Consider the following 23,138-nt stretch of genomic DNA (forward strand, 5'->3'; position numbering starts at 1 on the left):
TAGTCGAGCAAGAGTTATAATCTGGGCAGGTGGAAGATAGAGGTTTGAACACCATGTCGTAAAAATCACCCAACGGGTCATTTCCTCAACTTTATAGAATTGTCCTTCAACGTTCGGTAAAAGCATGGATTTTTGCAGTAAATTATCCATTTTATTACGTTTCTTTATGGTTGCTGTAAGTGTTATGTCTACTTGATAAAATATAATACGGAAATTTTATATAGAGAACGATTTATAATCCTTAATAAGTTTTAAAAAAATCGAAAAAATTAATGTATAAGAATAACGTTTCTTTAAAAATTGTTAAAGTATGCAAAATAAGATTAATAATCATTTTCCTTAAGAATCGATATAACAAGACGTTAACGATTGTTATTATATAGAAAAATTTGTAATCTCTTTTAGGTTATGTATTGTGTACAATTTTTTATTAACTGCATCATTATCGTAATGCAAAATGATAATGCCTTGTATTATTAATATTAATCATAAATTGCAAAATTGCTTCGAAAGAATTCACGAAACTCATTATTGAAGATAAATAATTTCTAAGTTATGTAAATAATTATTTGGCCATGATTTTTCTTTGCCTTGTTTTTGTAATAGATAAATAGTGGGAAATTTATTTTCATAGCTTACATTTTTAAATTAAAAAAATTAATAATTTTATATAATAAAATATACTTAAAATAACAAAAATAAGAGCGTACTATAATAAAGTAAACCTCTATAAAAATTTTATTTTACTTAAATATGTAATTTAATGGTAATTATTTTAAAAAATGAAGTTTAGTTTATTTAAATATATAATAGAACATTTACGAATCCAAAGTACATCAAATATTTTTATAACATTTTAATTTTATTTATTTAAACCAAATTAGAATATATTTTAATTTTTAATTAATGTAACTAAGTTTTAATTCAAAAAGAAAGAAAATTTTTAATTAATTTTTTATGTATTTATTTTTATTAAAAACATTTTAACCAGAAACTAATGTAGTAATTATGCAATTTAAAGGTTGGTATATTTTAAAAATAATCATAAATTTTATACCTAACAAGTCATTTGATATCGATTTAAAATTATTAATGAAGTTTGTTTTTCTGGCTTTTATTTCTAATTAAGGTAGAAAGTTTTTGATATTTTTTCAATAGCGATATAATAAAATTATTTGTTGAATTTAAGCTCATAGAATATTTTTTATTAACTTATATAAAAACCCAATTTTTCCCAAACCATAGAAAAAACGGTAGTTATGAATAAAAGTCCCCCAAATGACATTGTCGATATTCTAATGATGTGGTCAGAGTTTCGATTTCTTTCGATGTCAATCCATTTTGAGGTTTCTTGATTACATTTGCTTTTTCCAACAGTCAGAATTGCTAAGAACGATAGTAGATTTTCCAATTTTATGAGTTCGTTCACCTTACAAAAAGCATCTGGACAATTCTTTAAAAGCTAGTGCATCCATTCTAGTTTATATTTCTAAAAAGAGCAAAAAAATTATCAATTTATATTATTAAATTAATATATATATATATATATAAATATATCATTTATAATCCAATGATAAGTAACATTTAGACAATTGATTTTTAAACAATTTAATTTGTTTTCTAGAAATAAGTTTAAATGATAAAATGCAGAATTTGGTTGAAAGATTACCAGGCATCTAAGTTATAAAGAAAGTTTGGTGATAAATTTCTACAGGAATCCTTTGATCCATCTAACTTCTCTTGTTCTTTCTAAATTCCATTTGACAATGACAAGAGAAGACAAAAGACTTAAGTTAGATTTCAGAAATATAGTTTTATCTAAGGTGGGTCCACATTGATTAACATAGCACAATACAGAGTTTGTGCATAGCACGAGCAGAATTTCTGTTGATTACCTGTCATTAACAAATGCCAGTCAAAAAGATGTCTGGGGGCTTTGTTCAAACAATGAAAAGACTTAAAACAAGACAAACATTGTGACGTAAACTGCGTGACAAACAATGGATATCACCGTAGTGATGGATTATCTAGCTATTTTGCGATTGGATACAAATCTACCTCGACTATACGCATGACAAATGAACATGTAAATAAAGTATTGATTTTTATTTTCTCTCCTTATTGCTTTTTTCTATAGCTTAAAAGCATTATCAAACCTTTTTTCGAACTTTTATGCACCCAAAATATATTTTATACGAGGAAAACTGTTCTTTTTAAATTTTTTATAGGTAATAAAAGATTAATTGTAATCATTAATTAATGATTACAATAATAGCTGTATTAGGAGCAGGTTAACGGCGAATATTTACGAATTAATTAATTTGGTAAACATATAACGAGTCATTAAATTAACTTCATTAACAATTTTTAGTTAATCGATAAAATAAATAATCGATAATACAAGAGAAAACTATTTACAAGTTCAAATCTAAAAGATTCAAAATTTTCAATCCTTAAATTCAGAAAATATGTATATAAAAATAATAATAATAACTGTTTCTAAGACTTTTCAAGCAACATCTTTAGATAGGAATTGAATTCAATAGGGAATCCAAGATTTCTCTATAAATTGTATTAGTCAAATTTTTCTTTCTTTGGATTATCTTCAAATATTGTTGAACGCATCAGGAATATCTATATTCTGTGTTTATTTTCTCTATATGTTTTCTTGTCAATATGTCAGTCACTCGGGATGTTTTTATAGAGTTACAATTGAAACAGACGGAAAAATAAACACTGCTTTATTGAGAAAGTTAAAAAATGTTTTCTTTTTTTTCTTTATTTTAACTCTAACTGTCAATATTTGCTTAAAAAATTATTACTGTTATTATTTTTATTATTTTATATGTGATGAACAAATATATATTGTTAAAATTTTAATGTCAAACGAAATGAAACTTTAGTAACTTTTACTCTACATCATATGCTATTTTAAATTAAAAATAATAAATAAATAAAAAAGAATAAATAATTAAATAAATATAAGTTTTATATTTTAATAAAAATAAATTATTTATTTTCACTTTTATTTTAAAATATTTTTATACGTTATATACATATGGCATGTTTCTTTCAGTTAAAATTCATCAAATATCGATTATATATTTTTATCATTTCGAAATGTTTTGCATCACTTTAACGTTCTTTTATTTATATATAAATTATATATATATATATATATATTTGTTACTTTTTCAACTAGCGAAGAAGATTTTTAAAATTTATAATGTAGAAAATAGTTATATGCTATTTAATGTTGCTATTTGCTTGCATAGTCCTGTAGATTTTGTTTTATTATTTTAGCAAAAGTAGCCTATATTTTAAATCTTAGTCTCTCCCTCTCTCTATATATATATATATTTAATTTAATAAAAAATAAAATTTTTACATTATTTAAATATTTTTTGTCTTGTATATATTAGGTTTTTTTTCTATCGTTTTCAATTTATTTTCTTCTTTAATAGGTGTAGAAGATAAAGCAATCCATTTTCATTAGATTATGTAGTATTAAAGTTTATTTTAATGTTCAACTAAGGGGATATAATGAATTACAAATAAATTTATCTCATCCTTTTAAATCTCAAATTTTGTAGAATACAAAAATCATTGATACAAGCCTTAAGCGTATCAATGGATTGTGAAATTTTATGTGTAGTCCAACAATCTATTCTTAGTAGTGATCCACGATCATTTATCTTTCTAAATCCATATATAAGTTTTCTATTTTGAAATACTTAAGATATTTTGACAGTTAATTAATTGCTATTTAGAAAAGCAAACTTCCTAGAAAAGTCTAGTGGAACTTTTGCCAAAATCCTTCACAGACGAATAGGTTTTGTAAAGCAATCAAAACAGAAAATAAACTGCATGGAACAGAGGTAGAGTGAAACAGAATATACACAAATGATAATGTCCAGTGACATGTCACACCATTGAAAGAATATTTAAATGGCAAACTTGAATAGAAGATAGTAATTAAAAACTTGCCTTTTCATCACAGCTCACTAAGCATGGGTTGTCTCGCAGTTACGCTACAGCGAACACGTTGAAGAAACCCAACATCGCATCCCTCTCTTTAAAAATCGCAGTGAAAATTTAAGTCCTTCGACTGCCATTCATTTATTTTTAAAAATGCTCCAAGAGGAAGAAAAAAATTGTGAAATTGTTAAATGCAAATGAATTTTAATATTTATTTCGGTAAGATCTTGACGACTTTTCATTTCCGTGGATTACAGGATGCTAGAGATATGACAAATTGCGCCAGGGAAAAACAAGTGAGGGTATTCAATTAAGTCTAAACTTTGTTTCTCGACCATCATTATGATTAAGTTCTTTATATTAAGTATCTAAATGAATACGTATTATTATCTGTCACATTTTACTGTTTTTCTGCTATTAACGGTTTATCAAATAAAATAGCAGAGCTATCAAAATACACGATTTTTAAAAATGACGTCTGCCATCAGGGATTCCTTGTCGGCAATTTTTGCAAATCTCTTTTTATTGATGTATGAAGTTGGTTTGGCGCAATAAAAACTAAAGGGAATAAAACTAATGGAATTAAGCTATTTGCCTCGTTAAAATAAATGGTAGTAATTTTTTCTATTTTTAACAAGGGCAATGCTTTTTATTAAATAGAAATGACCAAAACATACCACCAATATCGATCGAATAATGTTTAATTAATAAATTAGGCTATATACAGTTCTATATAACTAATATTTATTATTATTTTTAATAAGAATAATAATATTTAATTAATGGAGAACTGCGGTTGAAGTTAATTATTGGCAATTAACTTCACTATCAGTTTTTAAAAGTTGCAATTCTTCATAATTACGACCAAGTTTAAAGTAATGGCTTAGCAGAATGGTAAAAGACATCATTAATAGCAAAATTTTTAAGAAATTCTGAATTATAATTTATTCATTATGGCTCCTTCTAATAGGTTCATATTTTATTAAAACCTGACTTGATTTTAGACAGGAAATAAGCAATATAATAACAGTCGAGAAATGATATTAAAAAAAAAAATTCAAAAACATAAATAATTAAAACAAGATAGTGGAAAAGTAAAGTAAATAAAATTACATTGTACAAATACTTTGAAAACATGTGGTACACAAAGGTTGAATTCAAGCAAATTGTTAATTTTCCATATTTTCTTTTAGTTCATTTATTTTTCCAGAATATCAATTTGATTTTCGTTCTTATAATTTTTTTCCGACAAGGTTCGTTATTTCAATTAAAATATCCAAATAACGAAATTAAACAAAATATTTTATCTTATGTTTGTTATTCTGAATACGTTAATAAGTCTATTTTAGCATTTATTATTATTTTTCTTTAAATAAAATAACATGTATATTTATATAAATTTCTTTTTTAAAACAAAAGAGAAAAAATTGAAGTATCAAAACAATCTAAATTTTATAATTTAATTATAATAAAATTTTTAAAATATAATAAAATTACAAATTTAATATATGATTTATAATTTATAGACGTTCAGATTATATTGACATTTTACTCTTCTTTATATATATTCGTACATAAATAATTCTTAAATATAAGTTACCAAAAAGGAAAAAAAAATAACTTAAATATGCTAATTATTTCACTTAAAAACCAGTAAGCTATCCTTTGACTTAATCTCGGCTTATGTTTAAGCGGATTATATAGAATAATCGCGGATTATCCCGTAAGCCAAGCTAACAGGACAGCGTAACTTTACAGATACTGCCTCAAAAAAATCCTCCACTGAAATAACATTTACCAAATAGATTTATCCCTATCCCATAAAACACGGTCATTAAAACTCTTAATATCTTTAATAATGTATCGCAAACAATTATATTGCAATAACTGTAATGAATACAATATATAAATTGAACATTATAGATTACTAATATTATCATACTAATGACCTATAGTACAATATACGCCTATGAATCTAGTATTAATATAAATCTTCTATGCTAACTAGCTTTGTAACAATGCCTAGCAAATCATAATATTTCAGTCGACTTGAAATAATATGGTTTATATCAATTTACATTTTTATTAACAGCTAAACGATTTTTAAAAATAAATAATATATTATTCACGCTTCTAGTAAAACTGTAATATCTAATAATTACTCGATAGAAGATGTCATAAGTTTATAGTTTAGTATAAACACATTATTTACTTTTAGGATTCAGACAACTCCATACATTAAAACACGCTCGAAACGAAAAGAATAACGTAAAGAATAATAATATATGAAACATAGATAGACGATAACATAGATAATATATAAAAATTTATAGTAAAATAATTAAAGTAACAAAGGGTAATCTTTATTACAGACAAGTAATTTTAAAACGTGTAAAAATCGCGAAATAAAAGATGTAAATCGCATATAGCATTTATAGCGCGGAAATGAAAAGATCGTATGAACAAATTAAAACGAAAGAAAGGACGAGCACAACACGAGACATTCCTAGTAACTCTAATTGGGTATCTAAGAGTGAATAATTGCGAATTTAATAAACATTAAAATATTTTTTTTAAATAAAACTCTATCAAAATAAGCGATATGACGATTACAATCGGGAAAGCCCAACTTATCCGTAAACGGGTGAGTTAACAAGTTTATTAAGAATATATTTGTAATTTTTAAATTATATTATAGAGACAAAAAACAATAAAAATGTTTATATTAAAACCGTAATTGAAATTTTAAAAAAATACAGGCACAATAACAATAGGATTAAATGAAATCATCTTTTTTCTTAGTTTTTTTAGTAACGTTTAAAACTGAAAACTAATTATAATTTTTTTAAATGAATTTCAAATAACTGTGTACATTTCTGAAAAATTTCAAATGATTACAGTTAAGAATTTCATAATTTCGTCAACAGAGGGCAGAAGTTGGCCGAGTTTCCTTGTGTATCATCAATATTTCATCAATTTTAAGATAAGATTAAACCTACTTACAAATTAATCAATTAATTTTTAATTAATCTTTAAGTATAAACCATAAATCATTTTATATAATTACATCAACAACACAAATACCATACAATATTCCAACAGTCTATCTTAATGAAGAACTGCTATAACTTATAATCGTATTTATAAATTTCTTTAATAATTAAGATTTAAACTTAAAAGAAAAACAACAATCTTTAATGCGTTTACATTAAAAAAAATTACGCGTAAAAAGAACTATTTAATTTTTTATTATTATTATATAAATCAATCTTTCAACATGGTTCGATTTCCGATAAAAAATTCAATTGTTTCCAAATATTTATTTATAACATGTATATATATGTATATAATGTAAAGAAAAATTCACAAGTTATATATGTAAAGGTTAAAGATGTCTATGCAAATCGATATAAATATATTACGTGAAAGAAAATATTATTCGTCAGACTTTTTCTGTAAAACAGCAAAACAATAGTTTTGTGAGGTTTAGTCCAATCCCGTTATATTGAGTAATGGTTGTTGTTATCTGGCACTACGATCAACATCGGTTAAGTTTTTCCATCTGTCTGAAATATCTTTTCTTCGATTGAAACAATGCATTTTCTGCTTTCCTCTCTAAGACTCTTATTTATCTTCTCGTAGATTCGTTTCTGAAATAATTCAAGATTAAAATTATTATTATTATTACTTTTATATTTAATCGAATAATTATTTCATATTATTAAAATTTTATTCTTTAATTTTCGACTTGTTAAGAAAACTCAACGTTACGTTTTCATTTCTTTAAAGGTAGTAAAGAAATATCTTTTGAAGCATCAGTTGCCAGACGCCTCGCACCTGATCCTCATATAAAAACAGGATGAGTTAGAAGTATGAACTTCCTCCAACTCTCTAGCATTATTTTTATTCTAAATTTTTTATAGCGATAAATATTTATACCTTAATATATTTTAAGAAATTCAAAATATTTATTGCTAAATAAATTTTTTAAATATATGTTTTAACTATTTTTATAATAAATCAAGCATTAAAAAATCCAATTTATTTATAAAATTTATTTTTAATATATATTTTTAAATATAATATATATATGTGTGTATATATATAAAATGCAAAAATATATATTCAAAATATTTTATGAATATATATTGGATTTGATATTCCAAGATGGAGAGATTTTTAATATCCTGGATATACAAATAGACCTATATATTTTTTCTTTTTTTTTATTATTAGTCTCTGTATTTTAATATATATATTTATATTTTTGAAACTGGGACTTATTACGTATAAAAGATATCCAAATTTACTGAAAACCTCAAATCTCTCCACTAAAATAGATCATTTTTCTACATCTGGATCTTGTAGAAAGAAGCTAAGAGAAATAAAAATAAAATTCGTTATATATTTCTGATTAACCTATACCTTTTTCTATAAATAAATACATATTTTAATATCTTAAAAATAGATTTTTTTTAAAAATATCGATTATAAATATTATCGATCTCTTTGTAAAAGTAAGAAAATACATTAAAATTATAAGAAAAATTATCAGATTTTTAGCTTATAAATATACGAAATTCATTATTGGAAAAATTAAAAAAATATGTTTTCCATCATTACTTACACTTTGAAAACACATTAAAGTTTATTTTTAAAATCGAAGTGTCTATAAATAATTAAATGTTTACAAGTTAAGGTACTGATTCACGGCAACGTTCGGCGCTTCCTGTTTTATTTATAAATTATTTTAAAGTTATACGTCAAGCAAACTGGATTAGATAACACTCAATCCATTATTCTGATCATAGTCGCTATCTTCTAAATTTGATGTGTCGGCCCTTCTTAGGATTAACAACTACAGGTTTCAGCTATCTTCCAGTCCTTTATGTTGTCTAACAAAATTAAAACATTCTACTTTTAACTTTAATGTCCTATATTTAAATTAATAATTATGAATATAAGATATAACCATTAGTAATTTTTAAAAGTTTGTTTAATTTTATTAATTTAAGCAAAAAGTGAATGGAAAAATCTACATCTATTCGATTTTATCTGTTGATGTTTTCTTTTATAAAATTAATTTTATTTTTTTTAAAGACAAAATTAAGCACTTTTTAAAAGAATAATCGATTTTATTTTTTTATTGGAACCGATTACATTTTAAAATAATTTAATTTTTTCTGATGGAATAGTAAATTATTAAAGCAACATTTCAAAAATTTTCTGTCTCATTTATTTTTTAATCAAAATTAATTGTTAATAATTGTCAATTAAATTCGAATATTAAAACAAATTATTTTTATTTAGTTTATCGTTTTTTTTTTAAATTAAAAAATAAAATAAATTTCTCCTTTTAGTTTCCTACATTTTATAGTTTTGTTGAATCACCTTGAAACGTTCGAATAGAAAGAAGGCGAGAGGTCAAAATAAGAATTGCTTGTAGAAAGTTTTGTAAGAAGCAAGGGGGAAAAAACGAAAGAAAAAATAACGACGACTTAAAGTGATTTTATTTTTTTACTTTGCTAGAAATTGTAATTGAAAACCTGTAATGAATCTTTTTGGTAAAGTGTCACAGTTTTTCTTGTATCCTATCCAGGCACTTGTCGTCTAGACATGTGCAGGATGGTAGAGGACAGAGTAGTTATATGTGAGAAATAGTTTTTCTACAAAAAACAATCTTGTGTTTTTGTTTCTTTATCTACTTGTTCATAAAATTGATTCGTGAAGTGTTTTTTAAAATCAAGTTTAACAAAAGGAAGAACTAAAAACATAAAATTTCTCTAGTTAAAAATAATGTAAGAAACATCAAATTTAAGCAATTATTTTTTACGATTTAAAATTATTTATATACTTTACGAATAATTTTTTAAAATAATTTTTGATAAATTCGTAATAATTAAATTGGGTACGATTTTCTTGAAATTGGTTTTTATTATATTAAGATCAAAAATAAACGTCTGAAAGGGGAATTAAGCTGTTTAGATAAACATTTAATTAAATGTTTTTAAATTAAATTTATATATTAAAAATATTTTCTTATAAAAATTAAAATAATTACGTAAAATTATATTTTAACTTCATTTAATAATTTAAAAAAAAAACTATAAAAAATCGAAACGAATAATTATTTCATTCTCTCTTAAAGTGTTGCTAATAATTTATTTAAAATTTTAAATAGAATTAAATACAAAAATAAATATCATTAGAATATATGACGTCTCTATTTATCATTTAAAATAATTAAAGTTGCGCTATTTTTCTATCGACTTCAATAGGAAAAAATTCCAGTTTTTTCTTAATAAGTTTTGAATTCCTTTGGCCTCGGAGGTACTTAGAAGAAATATATATTGCAGAAAAAACTATTGAATGAACCTTTAAAGTACTCGCGGGACTATAAAGTGATTTGTACCTCTTGTCGTCTTTGGGGAGTTTTAAAACCGTAGAAAAGTTTTTCTTTGCCCTAACTTATCAACAATCTTGATGGAACAGTGATAAAGCAGGGACACATTCGTAAAATCATACAGAAAACTACCAATAGCAATTTAAACATCATCAAAGAAAAAATTTTTATGATTATCTTTTTAATATGATTGATGCTTATATTGTTGCTCTGGAAAATATAAATTACTCTTTAGATAATATTGATTTGCTTTAGATTTTTTTTTTTTTCCTTGTGTGTTCATCTTTAGGGCGTTTATTATAAACATAATTTCCAAGTTTAATTCTGATGTAAAACATATTTTGTATGTAATGATGTAATTAGTATTTAAATATATAAGGTTATGACAATTAGAATTATATTAAGATAAAATTGTTTTATTATAAAATTTTAAAGTATTTTAAATCCTATTCATTTTACAAATAAAAATGTCTTAAATTTTTCTTTAATATAATAATTTAAGACATTTTTATTGATACAGAGATAAATAAATGTCTGTCTTTATAAGTCTAAGTACTGTAATTACATTATTATTTTTGTAGTTTAGATGATAAAAAAGTAGAGTATTAAAAGATATAAAAATGTTAAATTAACAAATTTTTTATATAATTAGATAATATATTTTTATAATGTAATCATTACAATTTCACTATTATTTTATAAATTTTTATTGTTGTAGGAAAACTTTTACAACTTATATTATTATAGAAATAAAAGATGCATTTTTCATATTGTTTATTTTCTATAAAATATATTTAATAAATTTCGTTCATTTATTTTTTTCTAATAAATTATTAAATATAAGAAAACATTTATCTACTTCAAAGAATACAGAAGAAAATTCTAGATATATAAAATTATTAATAATGTTCAAATCTTTAATTTTATTAAAAATATAGAATAATAAATAGTTCAATTCACTATTTAAATATTATTATAAACGTTTACCCGTTATTAATAATAATAATTATTTTTATTGTAATTGTTTCGGTAGGAAAATATTTCTATTAATATACGTAAAAATTAAATAATTTTATTTTATTTCATTATTAAAACCCGATTTTCTTTTAAATATATAATATATATAACCTTTGAAATAAGTATAATCAAGATAAGTATGGAACCAGAGGAAAAAATCTATAAAAACATTCCATATTTTACAACACAAAAAAAAATAAAAGAGTACATTATTTTCACAAAAATATAGAAGAAAGAAATGGAATAATATTATAAACATTATTATTTTTTAATACTAATAAATGAAATGAATAGTTTTAATGACCAAAGAAGCTTTATACAGCATTTACTAATAATATAGTTAATATAATCTTTACTTCTAGTCAATAAAAAGTATAATTTTCACATTTATCTACACTTTATTTATTCTTTCTTGTGTATTTCATTTTCCGACATAAATCATATAAAATAAGAAAAATGCAGGCATTTATCATTGATTATAATAATTAGAATTTTAGGAATTATTATATTTTTTAATTTCTTATATTATACTTTTAAATTAATTTTACGTATATTTATTCAATAAAAGTAATTTAATTCATTTAATATAAAATTTATTTTTGATATTATTATTAATTTAAATTATATCTATAATAATTATAAAATAATATTTTTGGTAAAGCTGAACATAATTTATTATTAAATAATTTATATATCTAGGGGGAAAAAAAGAGAGATTTTTGCAAGTTTTGATCGGTATTTTAATTATTCAAAAATGTAATATATTAAAATTTTTTCATATTTTTTTATAAACTTTTTAGTAGAAACTGCTAGTAACTAATTTAAATTTTTAATTTTTACGTTTACATTTACAAAATATCATACTAAAATCATTGTATAACTATTTTTAAAAGTTTAATTAAAAAATTAAAAGGTGTTTTAATAAAGTGATGCAATACAGACGACGATTATAAGTCATTAAGATAAAAGAAAGCAATCAATAATAAACAATTATTAGCTTAATAACCACAAATAAACAAGAACAAAAACTGAAGATAATTCTATATAAAGAGAACAAGACTAATTCTCTAGAAGAAAAAAAATAATAATAATAATCATTATTTCTATAAATGGATAAGTTTTTCTTATAATTAAATAGGATAAAATTTTTAAAATATTTTAAATATGATTAAAATTTTTATTATCTTTCAAATGTAATGACTTTGAATCCGAAAATAATTGAATTTCTAAACTAATCGTAAGAGTTCTTTTTAGTAATAAATAGGCTTAAATAATAAATAAAAAAACACGTTTATTTATTTTTATCTTATAATAGATTTTTAATCTATATAAAATAACTTTAAATAATTTGATAATTAGAAAGAAAAGTTGTGTATATTTAAAGGTTATCTTAATCTTTCGTAAATCGTAAAAAATTACTAATACTAATTATATAATAAATAGAAGAATTTTATATTTTAGTTCTTTTATATGCTCTTTTTAAAAGTTAGATGTTTCGACTTAATTTTTCCACGCCTTAATACATTTTAGGAAAAAATAAAATATTAAAAATCTCAAATTTAAATCCATATACTTTTACGATAAATGCTAGAATATATATATATATATAAACATCATTAAGACTTAAGTTAAATTTGTATATAATTAATTTTATAAGTAAAAATCAATATAAAAATGTATATTATGATGATTTTTATTCATGAAAGTATATTTTTAAACATTAAAAAATAACTCTTTAGTAACTCTACGCTAAGGAATGTTCTTAAAATATTTCTGCAAATTCAGCGATATTTTTTAGGTTTAAAAACTTATTTTTAGAAAAAAAAAAACAAAATAAAATTTTTTATATCTATTTAAAAATATATTTATCTTTTACTTTTGTATACTTTTTATAAAATCTCGATTGAATATATTGTTTTGATATTTAATAATAAATAATACCTTTCTGTCACTAGTGAATTAATTTAATTTAATTTAATTTTTTTAAATAATTACTTTTAAAAAAATCATGTAAAAACAATTTTTATCAAATATAAAATGTTTAAAATATTTCTTAGAGATCAGGCAGTCATTCACACGTTATAACAGTTTGACTGATTTTAGATGAAGATCATTCTGCTCTGATTGCTGAACAAAAATAAGTGCCTTATGAATTCAATGCACTCGGGAAATGTAGAACATCCTCGAAAGACGAGACAGTTTTTTTTTTTTTTTTTTTCCTTTTCTTTTTGAAAGGAAGTTAACATCAAAAATTTCCTGAAAGTGTTGATCAGAAGAATAATATTTGTAGGTTAAAAAAGAAAAAAAGTGTAGAAAAATCTCGTTATAATACTTGCAAATAAGAATGGTTGATGCTTAGGAAAATATATTATTCAAAATATAATAAAATATTCTTCTGCTGGATTTGTTTATGCCGTTCGACAGCAGTATTTTTATATATGGAAAACTAAACTAGAAAATAAAAGTTTAAACAGAAGGTAGAGATTAAAAATCGTTAGGATTTTTCGCTTAGTTTAGTTCATTTACGCTTCTTTAATGTACTTATAAATATAAAATAAAAATCATTTTTAAAATGTAAAAAAAAAGTATTTAATAAACTTTGAATAAACTAATCGGGATTTAAAAACGAAGAAGAAAATTTACAGATAATGTTATCAAAGTACTTCCCGAATAAATATAATATTTTCATTGATGTCATATTATATTAATACATAATATTAAATGTAAAAATTATTAAAAATTAAAATTATAAATATAAAAGATGAATATTAAAAAAATTTATATGATATAATTAGAAATCATAACGATAAGGTGGCAGCCTACAACTCTGGAGAACCCGGAACGAATCCGGTCGGGTCGAAAACCTCAGGAATTTTTCGGGGGTGGACCGTCTGGAAATGTCAGGTCCCGTCCCTCACCACACTATTGCCCAATTGTGGTCCTGTTCGAACCTATAATGGGCTCGCTAAAAAACCCTCTTAATTCCCACGAGGCGGAAAGAGTTTTAAAAAATTATATCCTATTAAATTTGGAATTTTTATCACTTTCTACGCTATTTTCGTTATCTTCTAAATGAAATATTAAACATAATTTTGTTAATGAGAAACTTCAAAAAATTATAATTATCTTACTTGGTCTTTGATCTGAGAGTTAAAAACTTTTACTGGATCACATACCTTAAAAGTAATAAATTTTCATATTTATGATTCTGTGATATCAGCATGGATCATGTAACACGATATTAAGTTTCATAATTTAACTAGATATTCTAATTTGTAAGTTAAACTTGAATGTATTTTTAAGTCTGGAATTTAAAAAAGTCTATCTAGTAAATTCTTTACTTTATACTTAACTGAAATTTATATAATTTACTGTTAATATGAACTTTGTAATAGGCCTACGATAATTTTTGGTTGAGATAAACGAGGATGTATTTTTATTAACACGAAGCATGTAAATTTATAAAACTTCCGTATGAATGCTAATATGTTTATTATGGTTCATATATTAAAAAATAACTGACTAAAATTATATTTGATTATGGAGTGCTACGAATTTCTTTCATAATTCCGAGGGGAAGCGTACAAAGAATCTCAAATAAAATCAATAAATTCTGAATAATATAATAGAATTTCAAATATTAAAGTTTTAAAATTTCATTAAAAATATTTTAATTCGTACAATAAAAGCATATAAATCATTCTAAGTATGATCTGTAGTAAAATTTATCATCATAATTCAGATATAAACCCAATGTTGTTCGTAAATTGAATAAATATCAAGAATGTTTGTTTATTTTTATATTTTTGACTTATATGATTATGTAAACTAATATAAGCATAATAATCAGCGAGGAGATTCTTATAAAAAGTTATATTTAAATTATTTATTAAAATTTTTGATAATTTATACATTAAAATTAGTTTAATTTTAATGTATAAATAATTCTATATAATAGTTTAATTATATAGAATTATTTGCAAAATTTTGACTGAAAAGCTTAGCAAATTATTGTATTAAATATTCCTGGATTGAATATTGTTTATTAAAAATGTTTTTCTTATAAAATTGTTAAAAATAACTAAAAGGTATATAAATTCCTCAATGGCTATACATACAATACGATACATACAATAATTTAATTAGTAAGTAAGGTAATAGAAAGTTTATATTCATATTTAATCGGCCTTTCAACATGAATGAAGTCTAAATACATTCTAAGGTCTATCTTTACTAACGGTAATTTGTATTTTTCTTTTCTTTCTGCCCTATTGTAAATAAATTTTCGACAACTACAAAATTCCAAGATACAATTTACGGAATTTTTGAAAATTTGAAAGTTCCATTACATTTATGGAACCTGGAAATTCTTGAAGCTGTTCTCATTGGTCTTATTTTAGTAGTGGATTATTCTAGGAAAGAATCTCCGCTTATGTTCTTCTTATTAGGTTATGAATGTAAGCGAAATGAACCGAAATATAGCCTACACATTGGCAATTCTCTTCCTACCTCAATCATAACTGAGAATGGAATATTGATCGGTTGTCTACGATGTAAGTTCGATATTGATTGGGTAATTTTGATTTTTTTCCTTGGGTATAAAATTGTGCCAAACTAATAATTGCATAGACCTACTTTCTCGTTCATTTAGTTACGAACTTCAGAGAACTTTTTAAGCTTCATATATTAACAATTTCATCCCTCTTTTATTTTAGAAAGGTGAATCGTTTATACGGAAATTCACACAAATAATTATGATTAAATTTGTAAAAGAGAATAAAATTGTGTTTGCATAAGTAAGACATTTCATTTTACGGTATCATATTTTAGATTTATCTTTATTTTTATTCCCTCGTCGTCTAACCGTTAGAAATTCGATTAAATAAATTAATATAATTAATTTATCACAAATAATATTTGTCAGTAATTTTAATCAAACTATTTAAATTAAATTACAACCAACGAACAATTCTAGAAAATCCTTAAGCGAAGCATTTTCATTTCTTATTTGTACTGAAAAAATTTCTTGTTTTATAAACAAGAATTATGAATAATTAAAAATTTAAATATGCAATTATTGTTATGTAAAATTTAAAATTTAAATTATATTTATATACTTATTATAAGAGAAAATTCAATTTAACAATTTTGAACTTTGTATTTAAAAAAATAAAAATATGTATTAAATAAATTTCAGCGATGATATAGTTTTTTAATATATATTTTTAGTAGCAGGAATTTGTTCGCTATCCATTTTCTTAAATCTTTAAACTTCATTGATTCTTAACGTAATGTATGTCAATGGGTGATGGTTGAGCTTATAAAGAAAGACGGCTACTCACTATCCATGATCTGGACGACCCTAAATTTGTTCCTTCTTTGTAAAAATGATGGATGATATCCTCTATAGGAGTGTCTAATATGAAGTCACTAACCCGTCATTTATTGAACTCCTTTTTAATGATAAACTTATAATTAAAATATTTTCGAAATACTTTATGCAACTTAATTATGAATGAAGATTAAAACGTAATAAAATATGCCATTTTATTTTATTCTTATTAAATTTTTTAACCTAGAAAAAAAATCTGATTGTAGTAATGTTGAATTACCATTCTAATCTATTATTCTCCAAAATGAATCCAAGATGGTATAAATGCGTGCTGTTGTACAGTTTTTCAAGAGCAAAGCGGAGCAGAGCAGAAGTAAACCAGTCTGAAAGATAAAAAGCCAACGGTCGCTGAATTTCCAGACCAGTCATAATTCATAAGTAAAGGCGAGCAATAGGACGATTAGTATTCAAGTCAGCACAGGGAGTTAAACCCCGAACAGACTAATGAAGTAATGCAGCGGTTATAGCCAGCTTGAAGTTTCGTCGATAAGTATACAAAATGATGTAAATGTTTCTACCCAACTTTACTCGGAAAGATATTCATAAAAAATTAATGCTAATATAATGTTATTTTCGAATTTTTATGTATAAAGTTTGTTTATATTCATAACTTCATACGAGAAAAACTAGAAAAATTGATATGGAAGAGTTGCCAAATTTGACTATAAACAAGTGGTATGAGAAAGAAGCCAAATTCGATGCATACAAGTGATGACAAATTTGATATATATACAAGAAAATACAATGAAAATATCCGTTTTCTTAATACTCTTAAAGTTTAAAATTTTTTTCTTCTTCTTTGGAAACTGTTTATTAGAATCTCTTGTCTCAAACTTGATTGATGGTTAGGAGTTTGCTGTTCTAAGTACTGAATCCTTTAAATGAAGCGGATAGACTGTCCTTGATAGATGATAGTTGATTATCTATGGCGTTTGATTACACGGCTTTAGTCTTTCTAGGATGATGGTTAAATGTTCTCTGAAGAGATCCACTATTCTGTATTGATGTAATTAATTGAGTGGATATAAAATAACTGACAACCATCCATAAAGAATTGCTAACGTATTGAATTAAATGTATCCATTATGATTGACTGTAGTCGAAGTAAAATCTATTTAAATTGAATTAATGCAGTATGTAATTCTATAGATCTTAAAGATAATGCCCTTCTACCGACAGGTTTATATGCTGTGCGACATTAAATATATATTTTTCTTTCACAAATTCGATCGATAATTGTATAGAAAAAAGCACTTTTATTACGCAGAATTAAATATTAAATATGTAGAAAAATCAGAATTCGGAAAGAAAATCAATATGGCGACCAAGTGACATTACAGTTACGCCTATCGGCCGTTACACGGAATAGGGTGCACCAATGTTAATCTATTGTCGTGTCAAAGAGGTCCAAATAGTTGACGTCTCACCGAGGCGTCACTTAGGATACGTCGGTCTCTGACGTATTCTCGCCCACATTCCACGCCACTTCCTTGTTCTCTTCCGATCACGTGATTATCTATAATGGAAATTCAGCATTTCCGCTACTGGTCATGCCCGTATTTCCATTGCTGTGGAAATTATTGAGCTGTTTAAACAAGATTCCTGGAATATTGTAATGCCATAACGTAATTTCTGTTTTAATCTACTGTAAATGTTTAATATTGCTTGTAGGAAAGTTAACGTTAGTTGCAAAATTGAAACTTGCGCTACAGCTATATATATGTATATATGTAAAGTTTGATTTCCTAATGTTTCAATTATAACTTATTAAATTTGAAATTATGTTAATCAAATTTGTATGTTTATAAATTTCAAAGCGGTAGCTTCAATCCCATAACCAGAAAAAATTGTTGTGATAAGTAATTTCTATTCAGATCTGCTAAATGCATTTTTAAAACAGAAATTTTCTTTTTATAAACATTAATGAATTAAAATCTTGAATATTAAATTACTAGAAATTGTTTCGTCTTAAGTAAAAGCATTTTAATATATTCAAACCATAGTTTTATTAAATTTTTTAAACTCAATTTTTACTTAATTAACCGAGTCTAACAAAGATTGTTTGTTTGAGAAAATATTCTCACGAAACAAAAATAAAAATTCGAGAAACTTTTATTATGAAATTAATAAAAGATATGAATATTCTTTTTTGTTGTAAATTACGCTTTGGGCTTCTCTTTTAACGTGAAAACCTGACATAAACAACGAATTAATTCACATAAAAGAGTAAACGAGAAACACTTTTTAAACCATTTAACATAATTAATTTTGAAGTATTTAATTGTAAAAATTAAGAAAATTTAATTATAAATATTAAAAATCTTAAAAATGTATAAAATACACCCTATACTTTTAATATTTAAATTGTTTTTACGAACATATATGAACTCTCCATCACAGAAGTGTATAACAAGTGTACGAATAATTAACACAGTTAGCTCCAAAAACACATATTTGAACACATCGAATCCTAGATATAAAAAAGCAATTTGAACTTATAACGTTTTAAACAGTCGTATATTAACAACATAAAATAGAAGAGGCTGTTGGTATTATCCAGTTACTATCAAGAGAGAAGAAAGATTAGAGAACACACCTGGTTTCAAAGATTGGGCCATTTTAGATGTCTACTTAACATAGCAATTTTCCTCTTCTTAGTCCATAAACCTCTCAGCGAAAGTGGACAGCATCCAAAGGGTGTGGATACTTTACTGGGTTTTGGAGGACATACTTCTAATCGCTCTTTCCAGACTTAGGAGGTTAATTGGGGTGGGTGCAAATGTTTATTCTTTGATGGCTTTGCGTTAACAGCTGAAAAATTCTGAAACATGAAGAGAAAGCCAATTACTCCATTATGCTATTACCTTCTTCGTTATGTAATAAATATAGAAAGGAATGTAGTCTGAAGGAACAACGTAATTCATATCAATCATTCTCAATGAAGTGGGTTAATTATTTAAATGATGTTTTATTTATTTACATATAGATAATGTTTGATGTTATCCTCTCTGAAAATTAATGTCTGGGATCAAGATAATTATAATAATTATAGTCATTTACATTTTATTCTTTTTGATTTTCATTCTTTATTCTTTTAAAATTTTATAAATTGATAAAGTTAATAGCTTAATATTTTCTTCAACGTCAAATATATCTAGTAGTAGAAAACCTGATAAGAACTTTAACTGGGATATTACAAAAAATTGTAAATTTTAATAATTAAAATTAAATTTATGTACAAAAGTAAACAAAATTTCTGTGTATAATTTACGAAAATGGCGTAAAATTTTGGAAATAAAAAAGTGATAATTTTTTATAACATATTACCTTCTTCAAATTTATGGTAGATGCTTTTATAATTCTTACATCAATTTTACAAGGTCTGAGTGGGTGTAATTTTTATGTTGCTGTCAGACATAATATTGCGGATACGAAGAGTATAAAGACCAGTATTTTCTAAAAACCTCCCCTGTCAATCAAAGCTTTGAAGTCAGAAAGGCACTTCAGGTATGAAGGTTAGAATAGCCATGAAAACTTTACCCTCTGAACCATCCATCAGTGTGAAAAGAAAGGAGAGAATGGTAATGGCGATGTTATCAAGACTAGATCCCAAGTACAACACCCCATCTATCACATCTCTTAGTTCTATACTTGGCTGCTAGAAGACGCCCCAATCAATAAGAGAACTTTTATATCGTTGCCTTCTAGTCAGAACACTCTCTAGAGGGACTTGGGGATGAGAATGAGGAAACGACTTTGACATCCACATATTATTGGTTGCGTTTAAGAGCTCATCTACTTTCCTGTACTCTTGCAATTATAGCGACATGTTAAGAACGAGATATGAGTTGGAAGGCATAAGTACAAAGTGTCTGATCGCATTTACTGTCTGCCAACTTTTCCTTTGGCATCACTTTGATCTCGTAATAGAAACCGTATATTCTCATTCTACAGGGACATTACTACGTGGTTTGCTATATCCAGCAAAAATTATCTGTCTAGTAGTTAAAAATGAACGAGTTTTATCACAAATATAAATTTGAAAAGGTAATTCCATAGTAAAATGGACAAACAACTCATCAAGATTGCAATTTTAAATTATTTTATTCAAATTTATTAGTAATTTAAATTTGTTTATAAAATATTATTATTAAGATTAATTTTTAATATTTTTTTTGTGATTCGTGTTCTCTATTTTCATAAAATCAAACTTCAGTTTTAAGGTATTGGGAGAAGTCGGGGATTAATTAAATTTAAAAATAAATATTCTAATTAAGAAATCATATTATTAAAAATTACGATAAATAATTAACTTAAAAATTACCGATATATTTTCTCGTTAGCAGTGTCGAGTGTGTTGGATAGAAGAAAGCCGGAGCATGATCCTTGTAGCACATTCGTGATAGGATGTCCAGGTGTCCAACGCCCACTAAACCAGATTTCAATCTGCACTCGACATGTAAATAAAGACACTATCGAAGGTCGAAATCAACATTAAGCAATCCACAGCAACTACTAACTAAGAATTAGAATGGACGTAGATTAACTTGGGTGTCAAAGGTTGAAGAATTGTTAAATCACTTCGCTTTACCTTTATGAGTTATAGCAGAGGCTTGTCTTAATTTAACCCCGTCTAAATTTATAAATTATAATAGACTATTCTTATCTCATCCGAGTGTTGATGAGATGCAATAATCTATTGTTTCAAAAGGGACTGAAATGTAAACCTTGGTTCAATCGATGAAGTTCTTCCACCTGGTAGATCTATGTCGTTTGCAGATAATACTTCCCTATCCATCATCGAGAAGGTATTCGATCGATCAAATTCTGCACTTTTCCCCCTCTTTTCGCCACCCCCTTTCGTTGCTACGTACAACCTTTGTTAAGTGTATAACAATATGAAGACAGCTGCTGATGGAAGAGCGAAGGTGGAAGAGAGACAGATTCCCGGGTGCCTCTGTCCATCTGCCACTTCATCTGTTCGGTTCACATGTGGTTTTACAATTCTCTCATTCGCTACCGACCGAGGTGCAGATCATATGAATCATTATCGTTTACTTAAAAATTGATCAATATTATATTACAGTTTTGGAATTCTATTCCAAGCTCGTTTTATCATTTAATGAAAAAAAACATTAAAGATCATTTTTATTCAAACAAAATGCTTAAATTTTATTCAAATAAAATTCATATTTAAATTCTCATTAATATTAATCAAAATGTAGAACAATTTAATGTATATTAAATATATTTAATCGCCTTTCTTGCAATTTAAAACGAATAAATTTTATTATAAATACTTTTTATTCAATCTGAAAAAACATCTTTAAGTATTAATTTGTAGCTTATAACTATTAGTAAAATTGTTTATTTGACGCATAAAATAGTAAAATAAATCTTTTTTCTCCTTTTGTTTGGATATTCATCAATATTGGATCTAGTCGAAACTCATCTCCAAGGTTGCTTCAATTATGCTAACATAATTAAAATAAAGCAGAAGTTTTATTAACAAATCGGTGTTTTCTATTTAAATTAATTTAGGCCAATATACCGTACGTTGAACCAGGACATTAAACACAGTTAGATAAACATTATTAGTAGAAAACAGACTACGAAGTAATTAAATTTAATTTTATTTCGTTCTGTATTCTGCTAAATTTAATGACTCGTTTAAATGGTCTTGTTTATTTTGGTTTGTTTTGGAATTTAAATATGTTCTTAAAACTAGTAAGAAGCATTCAATAAGTCCATTTAAAAATAATTTAAACCTTGATGAAAATTAATACAACTATCATTTTACTCTCTATAATTTATTCGATTGGCTTCAATCTGTCGAGTTTATTACTAAATTTTTAAATAAATAATATTTTTTAAAAAAAAATAAATTTAAAATAATGTTATTTATTTAAAATAAGTTTTTTGATACAACAACAATTTTTAACTATAATTAAATAAATATGTATAAATCTAATGATAATTTCGTTGTAATTCGTGTCTCAGTAATAAATGAGTAAGAACATATTATTCTATTAATTATTTGCTTAAATTAAATCATATTTTAAATTATAATATTTTAATATAAATATTTTTAAGATTGTATTTTATATTAACTATAATTACTTTTATACATAATTTTTAGTTATTTAATGCCATAAATACTAGATTAATTTAAAAAGTTAATGAACAAGTTTTATAAATAAATTATTTTATTAGTTTTAAAATCATTCGAATAATTTAATTTTAATTCCATAATATAATATATAAATAATTTTTTTTTTATTTTAAAAATATATAGGCCCTATATTTGTTTAAATTTTTATACAAATTTGAATAATTTTTAAAATTATA

The 23,138-nt window shown here is 24.3% G+C and overlaps 1 long non-coding RNA gene across 1 annotated transcript; it reads right to left on the minus strand.

Annotated features, from left to right (window-relative positions):
- Positions 1-1,194: 1,194 nt before the first annotated feature.
- LOC136975943 (uncharacterized) lies at positions 1,195-21,737 on the minus strand. Its single transcript, XR_010880847.1, has 6 exons — positions 21,382-21,737; positions 21,115-21,309; positions 19,387-19,611; positions 8,606-8,873; positions 7,401-7,628; positions 1,195-1,489 (listed from the first exon to the last, which is right to left on the minus strand). It is a non-coding gene; the product is annotated as an uncharacterized lncRNA (long non-coding RNA).
- Positions 21,738-23,138: the final 1,401 nt, after the last annotated feature.

Source organism: Centruroides vittatus, unplaced genomic scaffold, assembly GCF_030686945.1.
Source record: "Centruroides vittatus isolate TY-2023 unplaced genomic scaffold, ASM3068694v2 contig_391, whole genome shotgun sequence".
Taxonomy (NCBI): domain Eukaryota; kingdom Metazoa; phylum Arthropoda; class Arachnida; order Scorpiones; family Buthidae; genus Centruroides; species Centruroides vittatus.